Source organism: Cynocephalus volans, chromosome 5, assembly GCF_027409185.1.
Source record: "Cynocephalus volans isolate mCynVol1 chromosome 5, mCynVol1.pri, whole genome shotgun sequence".
Taxonomy (NCBI): Eukaryota; Metazoa; Chordata; class Mammalia; order Dermoptera; family Cynocephalidae; genus Cynocephalus; species Cynocephalus volans.
Window position 1 is genome coordinate 115,479,255 of NC_084464.1, and position 15,390 is coordinate 115,494,644.

General features: G+C 37.5%; 1 non-coding gene across 1 annotated transcript; it reads left to right on the forward strand.

Moving 5' to 3' along the window:
- Positions 1-14,666: 14,666 nt before the first annotated feature.
- LOC134379326 (U6 spliceosomal RNA) lies at positions 14,667-14,773 on the forward strand. Its single transcript, XR_010023730.1, has one exon. It is a non-coding gene; the product is annotated as a U6 spliceosomal RNA (small nuclear RNA).
- Positions 14,774-15,390: the final 617 nt, after the last annotated feature.

The window sequence follows — 15,390 nt, forward strand, 5'->3', positions numbered from 1 at the left end:
GACTGGTCCCCAATGAAAAGAATTTTCACCCAAGGTGATGTGAGATCTAGTAGAGGTATTTTGGGCAGAAATCCCAATGTCTCTCAGAACACACCATTTTTATACACTTGGTGAAGCTGTTTTTAAGGTACACACACACTAAGCAAATAAATTTATCTTACAATTCAAAATCCATAAAGTTAACCTTAAATGCCATTTTAGGTTTGCTGACATTGTAGGTGCTGTGTAGACAAACTGCTTTGGCAAAATAAGGCAATTGTCTGAAAATATATATATTATCCATACAGTTCAAGAGAAAGTTGGCCAAAACTATCCAAATACACTCTCCACTTTACTGCCATATATTCTTTTAAAACTCCCTGGAAAAGTCTGTGCTGTAATCTTGCTGACTTCACACATGCACATGACTTAGAGAAGCCAAATCTCTCGCTTTGCCTGAGTAAGGAAAAAAAAGAAGACATATTCCAGCTTGATTCAAAGGTTAACCCGTGAAGGCAGAGTCTCCATTTCCGCTAGGGTCTTCTCACTTGCTGCTTCCCAGAACCACTGCTTTCCAATCTGCCATTCACTGACACCAGTCACATGCCACTCCCATTAAGATGGAGATAAATCCAGAGTTTGGGGAAGGCAACAAGGGGAGAGAGGGGAGAAGTAGAGGTGAAACACTGTAGAAGGTACTGTCATTGATGCTGTGAGTTGAAGCAGCTGCTTGTGTGGGATTAGCAGCCCGGGTACGTCTTGTTTTGAGAAATAATTAAGGTGCTATTTATTTAGACTCCTGAGTGAAGTTTGTGTGGCTCTCTTGGCCTCACTGTTTCTTGGTCCTTTGAGTAAATAGACTTTTCTATCTTTTCTTCTAAATGAAAAAAATGTTTCAGTTATGCAATTTATCTTGACTCCCAACAAAGTTTTTTATTCAGTTTTTTGTTTAAAACGTGGTAAACTGACCAAAAGGAAGGGATAACTCAACTACCCCACACGATTGGTCTCTGGGCTGTTAAGCAAGGGAATGATATAACTCTTTGACATAAAATTGATTTCTCTAAATGTGTTCTGACTTTTTTCCAAAATTAGCCACATTTGTATACACTTGCGTATCGATTTACTAAAGTCACAAGTGTTTTACTAGGAAAGTGATACATCTCCCTCCCTTCCCAGCCTGGGGGATGGTAAGTAACCGAATCTCCAAGAAGGAATCAGCAAATATTATTATCAACAATAACTACTATATTGAGTAATTTCTCTGTGAAGATTACCAAGGTAACTATGTAAGAACCCAAAGAGATAGACAGCTATAAAATGTGTCGTCTTCCTCAGTTTAATTGGAAAAGCAAGCATGTGCATTAAAATACAAGAACAAAAATCAGACAAATTAGGTGCTATTGGCTATAAAAGTTATAGGTGTTCACCAAACAATCAGAAGTCACCAAGGGCTGAAGAGCTGTTTTCTTATTTTCCTTGAATCAAGGAAGCCCTAAGTAAGGTCTCCCAAAACTGTTCTAAATGTTCGTTCTAGCTTCTATGACATTCAATTCCCATCACTTGAGTGACTCAACTGTTCCAGGCCAGGTGAAGGTTAAGTAGGGAGGAGTGCTTTTTCAAAGTACCATAAGGATAAGAAATGATTCTCTTTATCTCTGAGTGACATCTCAAACTTACAGATTGCTCTTGAAAGGGTATCTCTTCAGTCTGCCTTGGGCAAGAAGATACCTGCCTTGGTGATGCTTCTTTTCTCCCACTGTAGTTTTCAGCATGTCCTATAGATGGTTCCTGCCTGCTGGGTCTCTGTTAGGCACTAGCAGACGAAGGTTTGTCCTCCAGTAGGTTCCAACCAGACTCTGAAGTTCTCAAAAGGAATTTAAGCATATGAAATATCCGAAACCAACAGACACATGATGGAGCACTCAGAAACATTTCCTAAATTCCCGTCACCCAGGTCATATCTATGAAATTATATGTGTCTATACAAAAAATTAAAATAAATATATTTTAATCATCCAGCATTTACAAACATCTGAGTGACTGAAGTTTTCACCCAAATGTGAGATTGTAGTTTATAATATCTATCTAACTGGCAAGTAACTTTGACACTTTGGAGGTCTGGCTTCAATTTGACAGTGAGAATTATACATCAGAAATGATATCCAGGTTCCACATAATCAGATTGGAGAATAAGACATCATTTTTCAAAAAATATATAATTTATACATAGCTGTGATAATGAGGCAGTATGATTTAGTGGGAAGAACCACTGATTGCAATTAAAGAGTAAAATAGAGTTTAAAAAAAATCCTGCCTCCTGTCAAGGATTGCTGAGTAGATCAATCTGAACTATTTCTTAAACTGCAGATATCCAGACGAAATTAAGTTCTAAACATAGGGATTATTTGATATCAGTCCAGCCCCCACTAGCTATGTTATTCAATCTCCTTTGCTTGCGTACTATTTGTAAAACGTAGAAGATTATTCTGGGGACTTATTTAAAGAGCGTAAAAGTACTTCAAAAAATTTTAAATGCACTTTGAAAATGTTAAAGTTAAAATAAAAAATAAATAACATAGCATAATTAGCCATCTAGGTTTAAATTTTAAAAAGGAGTGTAGTATCATTAAAAATTACAGCTTAATTATAACATCTTTCTGTATACTAAAGAATTAAGTAGTAAGGATATTAAATTCTTCACTTTGCATTCAGAAAAGCTTCATCTACCCACAAAAGCTAAGAAGGTAAATGCCTTCCCACACCCATGATTGCTACTTGATTTATAATACAGTCACATTCATATGCCATTTCTTTTCTAATTTCCTCATTTCCTTAGACTCTTGAAAATAAAATGACTTTGGTGTATGAAACTATCTTTTATGAAAGTAAAACAGGGCTGGCTGGTTAGCTCAGTTGGTTAGAGCATGGTGCTGATAACACCAGGATCCAGGGTTGGATCCTTGTACCGGCCAGCCGTCCCACCCTCCAAAAAGAGAGTACAACTAACAGGCATTCTCCTTAAAGGATACTAATCAAAATTGAGTGAATTCCATGCATGATATCATTAGCCATCTCAATTGTACCTTCTAACGAGTAAATGTGCTTATTTTCTTCCCTACTCTTAAAATTGCTTTTTCACATTTGGTTTTATTTTTGAAATACTGGTAGAACTAAAAAGAATCCTACCAACAGTTACTGAGTATTTAATATGTGCCAGGCACTGGGCTGAACCCTTCACATGTTTATCATTTCATTTCACAGGGGCCTTATATTTGTATTCCTATTGTACAGTGAGGGAAATGAGGCCAGAGAGGTCAAACAACTTGCCCAGTGCCACACAGCTAGAATTAGAATGTGGCACATTCCAACTGTAGGGTGCATCCATGGCACAATATAGCCTCTCAGTCTCATTCTCGATCTTTTCAACTCAAGGCAGGTAAAGTTTTCTTCATTTAATTACGGTCATCAATCTTGATTAGAGGTAGTTGTTCTCCTTTCTTACTCTGCTCAGTTGAGTGGGTCACAGAGTTCACACACTTCCCAAATATGCCCAATAGTCACTTTTACCATGACAGCTGGCCTGTTCTTGCAAACAGTGGGTCTAGCCACAGAAGTGAGATTCCTCTGGAGTGTGTCCCACACTCCTACTTCTCTTTCTACTAAGACCCTTGCTCCAGAGCCCTAAGAATATTCTGCTGCCAGAAGAGGCATCAAGATTCTCTTTACTTCTGCTGTCTTTTGAGGTGTTTGACTCTGAAACAGAACTAATTCAGAAAACATGATCTCATGCATTAAATACTCTCTTTTCGTCACTCTACACTTCCTGTTCACAAGTCCCTATAGGTAATGTAAACTGGATAAGAATGAAAACATATAGAGGTTGTTGAATGGATGGAAATTCTTCTACCACGAGATAAGACAAAAAATGGGCATGTAGGGAAATCCCAACCAAAATAAACAGAGGTTCCCTGAAAGCCGAGGGGCTCATTTCCTTATTTTCATATCTGTCCTTCACAGGACAAGTAAGAAAAGACAAACGTAGCCTCCAAATTGGGAAATGAATATAAATTGTGGAGGACAGTCCCCCATTCTGTTCTGCAAAGGGCAGCTGCTATTTACTCTGGTCATGGTTCATCTTCAGCTTGTCAGAGCTGTGTACCTCGGTGTTATTCAGACGTTAATAAGCTTCATTGTACTAAGATTTTAAACAGCTTGAAAGTGTAGTTCTTTCACCCTTCAATCCCACTTGGGACTAATTTGAGCTATGCAGGGCTTAGTAGCAGGAAGCATGTAAAAATTTCATCCCAAATCTTTGACAGCTTCAGAAACTGGTGTGTTTACTTTAGGATCCAAAACAATTGTGGAACTTCATAAAAGAAGAACTAACTGTAAGACTTTGACATATTTTGAAAAGTGAAGATGTCAAAATTTTCCTTCCTCCTGCTTCCTGCACATCAGGTCGGAAAATCTTTATATCAAACTACCAAACTCTGCCTTTACTGGATCTACCCAGACAGTGAGAGATCCACATGTCCACAAAGCAAGGAGACTCTGACAATAGGCATGCAAGCCTCAGCCCTTCCCCAGCTCCTAAAGTAAACATGCAGGGGGATGGAGTTGCAAATTCCCAGGAGGCAAGGCCTCTGGGTAGAGTCTCAAGAAGCAGCCGCAGGTTTCTACCACTTCCCAGCCACCCCCCAGCCACCCCCCAGCCCCAGGGGGAAAGTGCAAAGGGCTTTGCTTTCCAGACAGACCATGCAGACAAATACCAACTGCTCACCAGGTAGTCCAGCCCCTATTGCAGGAGAGCAGCTGATCCCCTAAAGACAGAACACCAAGAAACTCCAATAACAAAGACAGGGCCCAGCTAGCAGGATGTTCTATTCTAGAAGTGGTTTATTTGAATTTCCATGTGGAAAGGGACCATCTCTGTGTCCTCTTGCTGTACCATAATACTAAGAATGACTAGCTAATATTTATTGAGCATTTTCTATATGCCGGGCACCCATCAAAGCCATTTTATGTGTTATAATTCATTTAACCTTCATAACAACCCTGTTAGGTTAAGAACACTTTTCATCCCCATTTAACAGAAGAGGAAACTGAGACCCTGTATGCTTAGAAAGTGCTCAGCACATGAGAGTCTTGCAAGAAATATTTGCTAATTGAATTAATAAGAATAAGAAAGCACTACTTCATATAAATAATGTCATAAATGGGGAAAGAACTTCAAAGATCAACCTACAAAACCTATTTAACTCATTTGTATCTTCTTTTTATTATTTTAATGCTGTTTTATTTAAAACTATTAATCATTGTAACATTGTTTTTACAGATAGAGATGTTCCAAATTCCAGCTTGTGGCACCATTTAACAGTTTGTTTACTTAACAGCTACTTTCTGAAGCAATATTAGTGCCAAAAGGGAAGGTATGCTAAGGAGGCACGTTCCCTACCGTATAGAAACTTCAATTTCTGTCCCACTCCTAGGAGCAGAGAAGGTACTTGCTGGAGGTGCTTCCAGCCTAGGCTGGGACAGGAATAGCAATTAGTTGTTGTGGACAGCAACGCTTATTCCCTCTCCACCCCAGATGCTCCCACACCCTCCCGACAGAACCCTGGGACTCTCTGAGCTGCTACACAAATTGAGGGATCATTATCACTTCTCAAATCACATTTTTAAATTAACTTAATGGATAGAATTTTCTCAAGTCTTCATTTTCCTTAAATTTTTGGCACCTGTTACTGCATGTCTGGTGACAAGTGCTAGCAGATGACAAAATGAATTAACAAGTAGTATATTAACATTAGCAGAAAATGGAAAAACAGTCAATTCTGTTTAGCTCCAGAGCTTGGAGTTATTTTTGTGCGCCTGGGTGTTCACAGTTGTTATTTTACAGTACATAGATATAGTTCATTGGCCATAGCTTCTGTTTCTAACAGCAAGTCTGGTCTTTGTGGTGAACTAAAATATGTCAGCATTCCATAGTGTTCCTCAATGGCATCAACACCCTGCCCCACCTAAACAGGTTTGAGGATTCCTGAACTCTCTCTCTCTTGGTTGGACCCCACCCATTTCCACCCGATCCAAGTACACCAGAGAGGTTTCCCCACCCTGGACTGTGAGCTCTCCGAGGGCTGGAGCTGTCTCTTGTTTATCTTTGTATCTCCGATGGCACCAAGAGTAAAGGATTTATAGTCACTAACTGTATAAGAAGCTTTGTTGAGTTTAAGTTGATCTCAGTGTAGGTTGGTGAACTAGGCTCTGAACTTGGCTTCCCCTTCCATCTCATTCACCCACCAGCGCTGCCCTAAGTCACTTGTTTGAACAGAGCCTGCTCATGAGTCACTTCTCTTTTAATCTTAACAGCAGTAAAATGTTAAAACAAAGACCACCTGGCTTAAAGAGCTATTTTTCACCAGTGAGAATATGACTGCATATTAAATAGAAAGATGTTTTAACTCCATTCACTTTCTATTTATTAGTGTTTCTAAATACAGATATATTCTCATTAGGTTAACCTGTTAAACTTCAACCAGGACCCAACCAACAAAAGTTTCTACGTAAACCAGTATTCTTCTCTGCTGAATATTTAAGTAAATTACCAACTAAAAAGAAATAAAAATAGGAGTTCAACTCCAACATTCCAGTAACTAATTTTCAGTGTATCCTTTTAAGTTCAGAACAAATTCAACTTAATCTTCTGTTTATCACTATCCAGCTGAGATACATGGGCTGCAAAATCTTTAATCACCAAGAAAGATTTAATTATATCCACAGCCCACTAATTTTAAAAAGTCAATTTCAAGCATTTTAGAATGATTTTCAACAAAAATTGAAAACAGGATTTTTTTTTCAGTTAAGCCTTTGTCAACTGAAAAACAAAGAAAGAAAGGAGTAAATAACAAGAATCTCCCAATTCTTTAAAACTTCTGCTTAACTGAGGTTTTATCGCAAATGGAGATTTTATTTAGTAAGAAATAAATAATATTCTTGGCAAAAGATATGCTGGGAATTTCCTTTTAAATGGCAATTTCTCTGCTGAACTTAAAATGTAACTTGGTTTACAAAAGTATGATTTTCAAACAGTGGAAATCTGTCTGTTGTATGAAGTATACCCAGCTGGTTTATTTCCTGTGCCTGGAGACCCTGCTGTGCATCTTCCAAAGGTTCATTTGCAGCCAAAGAATAGCTTAGATCCTGGGAAAATCTAGCTCAATAACAATTTTTGGAGAAAGAGGTGAGATATTTTTTTCTGCCTGCATTTGAATTTGGCCAATATCTCATTTTATATAGCCTGCTCTCAAAGGCACTGTGACACAGGAAGGGGAAGGCAGAATGCCATCAGAGAACCGAAAGAGACGCCAGTCTGCCAGGGTGCCTGGGGCTTCCTGCCACGCCTCCCCATTGTGGACAGGTGACATACTCCTGGTTTCTCTAGCCAGGCAGAGGTGACCAACTCCAGCTAACTGCTGCAAGCTTTGGGAGCCACAGATTGTGTCTGCTGATAAGGAAACACATTATTGCTTATCAAATGAGTATCTTTTTTCAGTGTGCTGAGTATTCCCTTATGGTGTGCAAAATTCTGTGTTGGAAATATCCCCAAACAGCTTTGAGCAGAAATTCCCATGAGCGGATTCCCTCATTATTGTACTCAATTATCCATTCATGTTTTTTCTTTGACATTCCTTGTAACTGATTCCTTGATGATGACTGTATCATTTTATTTCTTGCCACAACAAGGGCAGGGATTCATGGATCTGGTTTAAGATTAAATCCCAAATTCAAGGATGGAACTCAGAATGAGAGGTTTGTCCTCTAACTCAGTGACTCTCAAACTAGTATGCATGAAAATCACCAGCAGAGCTTGTTAAAACACAGATAGCTGAGCCCCAGCCCCAGAGTTTCTGATTTTGTTGGTCCTGGAATTTGCATTTCTAACAAATCCCCAGATAATACTGATACTACTAATCTGTAGACCACACTTTGAGAACAAATTGGCTATTTTACTGAGTACCAAAACTCACCAGGAGTACACAGATAAAGCTGGCTTTAATCCATCAGCCCAGACACTCTTACAATCAGAAAAGGAGAAAGAGTATGAACTGTTCTCTTTCCAGGAGAATAGGGAATGACAGCTCCCACCTGTCTAGGGTAGGATGGAGAGCTCATTCGAAGGAAGGGGAACCTGAAGGAGCTGATTTGGCTTTGTCTGAGCAATGAACCCAGATGTCCGTTTGTATTGGTGACCAAGAACATCCATAGACAGGCAGGTTTCTTTGAAGAGCTGGTGGATGGCAGCCTCTCAGATGGTTTCCAGTGGTCCCTCCTGACATTCAACCCTTGTGCATTTCCTCCCATTCAGTGTGGGCTAGACTCAGCAACCTGCTTCCAATGAACAGAAGACCTCAGAAGTAATGGGATGTTACTTCTGAGATCAGGTTATAAAATATTTGTCACTTCTGTCTGGGGGCTCTCCCTTGCTCTCTCCTGAATCCCTTCCTCTGGGGGAAGCCAGCTGTCCTTTGTAAGGTTGAAAGGGCCATGTCAGTGAACTTGGAAGCAGGTGTTCTAAGGCCTCCCAACAGCCACAGAAGTGAACTTGAAAGGAGATCCTCTAATCAGCGGAGCTTTCAGGTAACTGCAGCCCTGGCCATTACTTCAGTTGCAGCCTTGGGAGAGTCCCTGAGGCAGAATCATCTAGGTAAGCCACTCCTGTATCTCTGATACAGAATTTTAGATAATAAATTTTTATTGTTTTAAGCCTCTAGATTATTGGGGGTGGTTAGTTGTATAGTAACAGATAACTAATACAGGGCTATCATTTGTGGTTTAGACTAAAGGTTGTGTATTTCCTGCTAAGATCCATAAAAACCCCAATTCCTATAAGAACCCACTTGAAAATATTAGCTCTGGACATTAGATTCTTTTCTGATAGAATTAATAATTAAATGAGGCCACATTTAGTCTCATATCCAAATGTAATCACCATAAAGGTGAGGATGTCTGGATATTCCTGGGATTCTCTTCTGGTAACTTTAAAATAATGGTGGAAGGATAACTTTTCTACAGCTAACCTTGGGTCAGTAAAAAACAGCTACTACTTAAATAAGGTTGTCTGGCTCCTCATGCTGCTGTCTAAAAGATAGCTTGGCAACAGAGTTCTCACACAGGAGAGAAAAAAATACTTCCCTAGGGAACAATTTCCCTCAATACCACATAGGTCTCATGCACACACAGTGACACACATACACACACATCATGCACACATACACACGCAGACTCATGTCCATGAACATACATTCATACCCAACATTAAACCAGAAACAAACAAACTGCTGTCTAGTGGCTGAGCATTTCCGTGAAGCCTTGGTCCATGGGAGTTCTCCTCTATTCCTTATTAGCCTCTCTGGCTAGGAGCTACTTTCTCAGGCAGTAGACCTAATTCTTTGCTGCAATCATTGAGAAAAGACTAAATCCAGACTTGGGGCTCACCACAACTTTGCACCCAGAAATGTCACCACCAAACAATACTCAAGTTCCAAAAGCAAATATCTTTTTAATTTGATGCTTTTCACAGAGAGGGCAGGCTCTGCAGACTCTCTGAATTCCATGCCTGTGAATATTTATATTCTCACTTTGAGGCCTGCTAGAATGGCTCATCTTAGAATATATTCCAGACAAAATTGTGAAGGAGCTGGAAGTGAGCTGCAAGAATATGGGCTTTGGAGCCAGACAGAGCTCTGGTGAGGATTAAATAACATAATGTGTTAAGTGTCAATGGCCAAGGTACAAGACACTGAAAATGTGCTAAGCCAGTGCTGGTTACTTCACCATTCCCTTCAATGAGGTGGCCTTCTCCCCCTCCTTTCCCCACTCCAGTCACAACCACCTTAGTTGCAGCCCACTCACGCTTTATTTTCCATGTTCTAGATATATTGCTCTCACATCTTTTGGCCAAACTCAAATGATTGAATAACAACATAAAGCACACATTTCCTAAGGATGTTTATGCATTAAAAAGAATTAACAAGACTTTTTTTTTCCAGACAGTGGGAGCCATTTATGTGTCCTGATGCCATTTGTAGGCTCTGAAGTCAGACTGCTTCTGCTCAAATTCCACCTCTTCCACTTACTACTGTGTGACTAGGGCAAAGGACTTAGCACCTCTACATTTACAGATTTTGTGTAAAATAAAACCATCCTTCCAGCATTGTGGTAAGGATAAAATGAGAAAATCCAAGTGACATTTTTGGAAATGTTCTAGACACTGGAATGTACACTTCATGAATGCAGGGACTGTCTGCCAGACTCAAGGCTGTGCTTTATATCTGGATCAGAGCCCAGTATGATGTAGAGGCTCAAATGCTTGTTGAATGAATTAATGGGCACATAATATGAATGTAGATACTAAGATACTAATTAGGTTTTTTAAATACAAAAGGATACAAATAAGAAAACAGATTATCCACTTGTCTTTTTTTTTAATAGAAAAAAAAAAACCATGAGAGCATCTAAATAAAGCAAATATTAACAGAGAACTGAATGAAGAAATAGACAGCATTACAGTAATAGTAGGGGACTTCAAAACCTCACTTTCAATAGTAGACAAGTGATTTCCTCAGAAAATAAATAAGAAAATAGCAGATTTAAACAACACTACATATCCAATGGATTTAAGAGACATACACAAAATATTCCATCCAACAGCAGCAGAATGCACATTCTTTTCAAGTGCACACAGAACATTTTCCAGGCTAGATCATAGTTTGGCTAAAAAACAAATTTAACATATTTAAGAAGATTGAAATCATATATATCACGTAACTGGCTGGTTAGCTCAGTTGGTTAGAGCATAGTATTGATAATATCAAGGTCCAAGGTTCAACTCTTGCTACCCACCAGCCACCGAAAAAAAATATCATCTCACCCCAGTTACACTGGCTATTAAGAACATGGAGAAAGGGGAGCCCTCCTGCATTGCTGTCAGGACTATAAATTAGTACAGTCATTATGGAAAACAGAATGGAGATTCCTCAGGCAACTACAGATAGAACTACCATACAATCCAGCAATCCCACTACTGGATATATACCCAAAGGAATGGAAATCGTCATGTCAAAGGGATACCTGCACTCTCTTATTTATTGCAGCTCTATTTACAGTAGCCTAATGTCCAAAAACAGATGACTGGATAAGGAAAATGTGGTATATATACTCAATAGAATACTACTCTACCATAAAAAAGAATGAAATTCTTCCATTCACAGCAACATGGATGAACTTAGAGGAAATTATGTTAAGTGAAACAAGCCAGGCACAGAAAGAAAAATATTGCATGTCCTCACTCATAAGTGGGAGCTAAAATGAGAGAGAGAGAGAGTGAGAGAGAGAAGAAAGAATCACAATAATACATTGAACTTCAAAAAAAGAGAGAACAGAACTGTAATTATTATAGGTGGGAAAAGGGGCGGGGGTTAGCAGGAAATTAGTTAAAGGTCACAAAGATTGATTACATTTTGTAAACATGAATATACTAATTATCCTGATTTGATCACCACATATTGTATACATGTATTGATATTCAAATCTGTACCTCACAAATATATATAATCAATTATATTTCAAGGAAAAAAAAAAGAAATCATATCAAGTATCTTGTTTGACCACAACTGTATAAAACCAGAAATAAATAACAGAAGGAAAAACTGAAAATTCACAAATATGTAAAAATTAGATACAAACTCCTGAACAACCAAGAGGTCAAAGAAGAACTCAAAAGAGAAAGCAAAAAGTATTTGGAGACAAATGAAAATGGAAACACAATATGTCAAAACTTACGGGATGCAGCAAAAGCAATTCTAAGAGTAACATTTATGACAATAAAAGCTCACATTAAGAAAAAAGAAAGATTTCAAATAAACACCCTAACTTGACAACTCAAGGAACTAGAAAAGAAAAACACGCTAAGCCCAGAGTTAGTTATTTAGAAGGAAGAAAATAAAGATCAGAGCAGAAACAAACAAAATAGAGACTAGAAAAATAATGAAAAAGATCAATAAAATTGAGTTAGTTTTATAAAAAGATAAACAGGATAGACAAAAATTTATAGCTAGTCTTACTAAGAAGAAAAAGAGAAGACATATAAAATTATAAATGAAAAAAGGAGAAATTTCAACTGACACTACAGAAATATGAGGATCAAAAGAGACTGGTATGAACAATTATACATCAACAAATTGGATATCCTAGAAGAAATGAATAAAATCTCAGAAACATACAACCTATCAGAACTGAATTACAAAGAAATAGAAAATCTGTAGAGTGGTGTTAATAACACCAAGGTCAAGGGTTCTGATCCCCATACCAGCCAGCTGCCAAAAAAAAAAAAAAAGAAGAAGAAGAAAGAAAGAAAATCTGAACAGACCAACCAATAATGAGTAAGGACACTGAATCAGTAATCAAAAAACTCCCAACAAAGAAAAGCCCAGGACTTGATGGCTTCACTGGTGAATTCTACTGAACATTTTAAGAAAACTTAATACTAGTCCTCAAATGCTTTTAAAAAATTGAAGAGATGGGAACACTTTGAAACTCATTTTAAGAGGACACTATCAGATCCCCATACTGGCCAACACTCCCAGCCCCCAAAAAAGGGAGGCCAACATTACCCTGACACCAAAGCCAGATGCTAAAAAAAAAGAAAAACATTACAGGCTAATATCCCTAATGAACATAGACTCAAATACCCTCAACAAAATACTAAAAAGTAGAATTTAACAGCACATTAAAAGGATCATACACCATGATAAAGTGGGATTTATCCCTGGGATGCAAGGATGGCTCAACACACACAAATCAAGAAATGTGACACACCACAGTGAAAGAATGAAGGACAAAAACTATATGATCATCTCAATAGATCCAGAAAAAGGATATGACAAATTCAGTTGTTTTTTGTTTTGTTTTATTTTGCTAGTTCAAAATTTAGTTCAATTCACTTAAATGAAGCACATGAAATTCTGATTTTAAATGTGTATATAAAAACTCATTGAAATACAGCATTGAATAAATGATTCATAAACATCAGCAAAAAACTTATGTAAAAGAAAATGATACATAATTTCTTGTCCAGAATTTAGTTTAATTCACTTAAATAAAGCAGCTGAGCATGCATGCATCATCCAGTATGCTGCAATTCTTATTTTTTTACTGATTATGCATACCCATGGGGCACAAAGCTGACTGTGACCACTTGTGTCCAAAATGTGATGATCAGATCAATACTATTAGCTTGCCCATTTCCACAAACTGCAAGAATTTCCCATGTCCCCCACCGTACCTCTCCCTGACCTACCTTTCCCTTCCCTCCTCTACTCCACTCTAACCCTAGGTATGTTCTCTCTCTCTACAAGTCCAACACACCACTATGATCTTTCTTTCTTTCCTTCTCTTAGCTCCTACTTATGAATGAGGACATGCAGTATTTTTCACTCTGTGCCTGGCTTATTTCACTTAACACAATTTTTTTTCAAGCTCATCCATAAAAAACAAATAAGTTTTTTTATGATAAAAACTCAAATAAATTCAAATTAATGCACTTCAACATAATAAAGCCCACAGCTAGCTAAAAGCTTTTCCTTTTACATCAGGAATAAGACAAGAATTCACACTCTTGCTACTTCTATTCAATATAGTACTGGAAGTTTCAGCCACAGCAATTAGGCAAGAAAAATAAATAAAAGCATCTAAATTGGAAAGAGAGAAGTTAAATTGTCTCTGCAAATGGCATGATCTCATACAAAGAAAACCTGAAAGACATCTTCAAAAAATTGTGCAATCTAATAAAAAAATTCAGTAAAGTTGCAGGACACAAAAATTAGTGCATTTCTGTATACTAATAACTAACTATCCCCATCCCCCCAAATTAAGAAAACAACACCACTTACAATAGCATAAAAAAGAAAAAAAAAATACTTAGGAATAAATTTAACCAAGGAGGTGAAAGGTAAGTAAACTGGAAACTATACGACATTGATGAAAGAAATTGTAGAAGACACAAATAAATGAAAAGATATCCTGTGTTCATGGTTTGAAAAAATTGATATTAAAATATCCATACTACCCAAAACGGTCTACAAATTCAATGGAATCCCTATCAAAATTGCAATGATATTTTTCACAGAAATAGCGTAATTCTAAAATTCACATGGAACCACAAAAGACCCCAAATAGCCAAAGCAATCTCAAGCAAAAACAAAGCTGAAAGCTTCACACTACTTGATTTCAAACTACAAAGTACGTAGTAACATAACAGTATGGTACTGGCATAAAAACAGAAATATAGACCAATGGAACAGAATGGAGATTTCAGAAATAAATCCACCCATTTTGGGCTAATTGATCTTTGACAAAGGTGCCAAGAACTCATAATAGGGAAAGGATAGTTTCTTCAATAGATTGGGTTGGGAAAGCCATATATCCACAAGCAGAGGAATGAAATCAGACCATTATCTTAGACTATATATAAAAGTCTTCTCAAAAGGGATTAAAGACTTAAATATAAGACCTGAAACTGTAAAATTACTAGAAGAAAACACAGGGGAAAAGCATCTTGACATTGGTCTGGACAATGAATTGTTTGGATATGACCCCAAAAACACAGGCAACAAAAAGCAAAAGAAGTGCTTGCTTTGGCAGCACATATACTAAAATTGAAGTGATACAGAGAAGATTAGCATGGCCCCTAAGCAAAGATGACACACAAATTCGTGATGCATTCCATATTTAAAAAAAAAAAAAAAAAGCAAAAGTAGACAAAGAGTACTGTATCAAACAAAAAAGCTTCTGCACAGAAAAAAAAAAAAAATCAGCAGGGTGAAGAACCACCTTTGAAATGGAAGAAAATACTTGCAATTCATACATCTGATAAGGGGTTATTATTCCAAAGTATATAAGAAACTCAAACAGCTCAATATCAAGAAAACAAATAACCCAATTTAAAAATGGGCAAAGGACCTGAAAAGACATTTCTCAAAAGAAGATATACAAATGGTAAACAAATATATGAAGAAATGCTCAGCATCACTACTCATCAGGAAAATACAAGTTAAAACCACAATGAAATATCATCTCACATCTGTTAGAATGGTTATTATCAAAAAGACAAAAAATAATAAGTGTTGGCAAGGATGTGGAGAAAAGGGGAACCTTGTACACTCTTTGTGAGAATTCAAATTGGTACAGCCATTATGGAAAACAGTATAAAGGTTCCTTTAAAAATCAAAAATAGCACTATCACATGATCAAGCAATCCCATTTCTGGGTATATATCCAAAGGAAATGAACTCGATATCTCAAAGAGATATCTGCACTGCCATGTTCATTGTACAATTATTCACAATAACC